The following is a 2,664-nucleotide window of genomic DNA, read 5'->3' as shown; positions in this document are numbered from 1 at the left end:
CATGCAACCAAAGAGATCTTGGAGTCCTTGTAAGTAGAGCCATCTTATGGCTGCATTCCCCCATTAAGTACCCTATTTTTCTTGCTTTCAAGGCCTGTTTGGATCTTTTCTGTGGTTGTTATTCGGAGCCCGGCCAGAGCAGGCAGAGGAAGACCAAGTGAAGGAAGGCCAGCACAAGGAAGGCAGCCACACGTCAGTGGCGAGTGGAAGAGTGTGCCAGGGAGAGGAGAGGTGAAGAGTCTCAAATTTAGGCAAAAGTGGGATTGCCACACAGCAAAAATGCCAGTTTGGAGGACTTTGAGCAGGATGTTTGGAGAGATCAGCCAAGACAAGAACTGCTGACAGAAGGAGATGGATTTGGGGTGGGTTGGAGAAGGGAAGGAATAAAGAATATGAGAATAGGAGGAGGAGAGAGGTCATCAGGTGGTTATGAGGATGGATGTGTTGTCAGGATTTGGGGATAGGTCAGGGATAAGGAGGAGGGTCTGAGGGGCTGGCAAATTCTCATAGTCCAGGCAATAAAGGAGTAATGAGGGATTATGAGGGGACTGGGTGGTCAATGAGGAAGAGGAGCAGATGAGGGGTTTTCTTTTCTTTTTCCACGTTTGGATAATAATGGCCCTTTACACTCTTTCAACTCTGATTTTCAGCAAAGTTTATTTAAGCTTTGACACAGTGCAATGCTGTCAGCTGAGCTGTGGTTAACAATGCTGTCTCCTAAGCCCAAGGCAAGCAGGGCAAGGGGAATAAATTAGTTTAAACCTCTGCAAAGTTTTCCCAGTTGCAACAGGGTGAAAGCACAGGCAAAGTAAATTACTGCAATTCAGCGTCTGAATTCTCCAAACACAGAAGAGACACTCTGTCATTGATGCAAACCTAGAAACAAGCTAAAATAACAGCACAGGCTGGTTTCAGACACACTTACATGGAGCAGTTAGCTTGGGTGGTGAGCTGGAGCTGCTTGTGGTGAAAGCTTTACAAATGGAGAGGTGGATGAAATGCCAGACAGCCCTGGGACAGAAGGAAATGTTTGTATTTATTTATTCTGACATTTGAACTATTATGTCCTCGTAATAAACCACGCCCCAGGCGCGGGTGTTACTTGGATTGTCCTGACACGAGATAGCAAGAAAGCCAAGAAGGGGAAACTGAGGCAGGGCAAAGACCTGACACCTAGCTGCACAAGCTCCTTTTGTGGCCCTTTATCAGAGCTGTTTTCACCCACGGTGTACTCACACAGTCAAGAGGATCTAGGAAGCTGCGATTGCTTTGCTTTCCAAAGCCTTTACTCAGGAAAAGACTAATTAAGTGGCTGTGTTATTACAGCAGGTCCTGGAGTCTCCGAACACAACCAGCGGCGATTAGGCAGGCGTCAGCTACTGGGAGGGATTTCCCACTGCCCAGCTGTGTAATTATCGCCGCAGCTCGGCCAAAATCCTCCGACAAAGAAAACCAGCTGCAGGCTGCAGGGCTGGGAGATAGCACATGTCCAGTGGAGAGAGAAAGAATAACCTCTTCTCTGTATTTTTCCAAAAGAAAAGCCAGTGAAGACGAGTACACGCATTCCTGCGGAGGAGCAGATGGCAATATTGATTTTTGGGGAGCTCCTGGAATAAGAGTCAAGGGTGCAGCACAGCTTGCTGCACTTTTTTGGGGGGAACTGAATATTCACTGCCTTCTTCATTTAGGGGCATGGAGGTGGCAGATGAGAGCTGCTAGGGGGGAGGATCTGTTGCATTGCTTTGAAATGTGGGCCTCATGCTGCAGCATCATCCCTGCAGAGAGGGGCTGAGGGCTGTCTTTAATAACCCAAATAAAGCACTGAAAGCACGGCACATTGCCCAAAGTGCACTTTGAGCAATGGAGAAGCTTTGGGTTATTTCTAGAAAAGATTAGATTTCTATTGTCTGTGACCCTGACGAGCGTCCTGCCTCAGTGTCCCCATCTCTAAGGTGAAGGTGTCTGTGTTAGGTACGCCACGGGCTGTCAGAGCCACATCCCGTGATGCCTTCAAACAAACTGGGCAGAAACCAGACCACCACTCAGGAGCTTTGTTCTGTCTGCTGGTGCCACCAGATGCACCTTCAAGAGATGTCTTCCTTGCCTGTGGTCACAAGGCTTTGTCAAAAGCCAACGCACAAAAGCATTCATTTCCATTTATGTGTGGTAGCTCCCTTCCCAATTTCATATCGTCATTGAAAGCTTTCTTTTCACTCGCATCTGAATTTATTTGGAGCAATCCTCTCCCTTCCTACAAACAGCCTGACAGGAGCTCTTCAGCAGGTCCCTCACAAACACTGTTTGCTTGGTGGAGCCTGCAAGTAGGGACAGATCTCACCTGATCTGCTGCATGAAGAACCCATCTCATCATAAATGTCCCAGCCCCAGCCTCCCACTACATCCTCAGTGTCTGTGCAAATCTGCCAACCATTACCAAATCCCTTCTCAGAGGGCTCTTCAACCCACAAATCCATTTACACTGAAATTGCCTGACACAGGGCCTGGATGCGTAACGGAGAGTGTGACCTTCCAGCGATCAAGCATTGCTAATAGCTCAACTATTTCAAGTGTTTAATAACCAAATTTAATGCAGTGAGAACAATTTGATTGAATGCACAATATCTGTAGCAGCTAATTAACCACAGTAGCCCAGAGAGGTCTTGG

The 2,664-nt window shown here is 47.5% G+C and overlaps 1 long non-coding RNA gene across 1 annotated transcript; it reads right to left on the bottom strand.

Annotated features, from left to right (window-relative positions):
* Positions 1-628: 628 nt before the first annotated feature.
* Positions 629-1,533, bottom strand: LOC137472902 (uncharacterized). Its single transcript, XR_010998474.1, has 2 exons — positions 1,237-1,533; positions 629-1,011 (listed from the first exon to the last, which is right to left on the bottom strand). It is a non-coding gene; the product is annotated as an uncharacterized lncRNA (long non-coding RNA).
* Positions 1,534-2,664: the final 1,131 nt, after the last annotated feature.

The sequence above is a fragment of the Anomalospiza imberbis genome, chromosome 4, assembly GCF_031753505.1.
Source record: "Anomalospiza imberbis isolate Cuckoo-Finch-1a 21T00152 chromosome 4, ASM3175350v1, whole genome shotgun sequence".
Taxonomy (NCBI): Eukaryota; Metazoa; Chordata; class Aves; order Passeriformes; family Viduidae; genus Anomalospiza; species Anomalospiza imberbis.
Note: the sequence above shows the minus strand (reverse complement) of the source record. Positions and strands in the feature narration are given on the sequence as shown.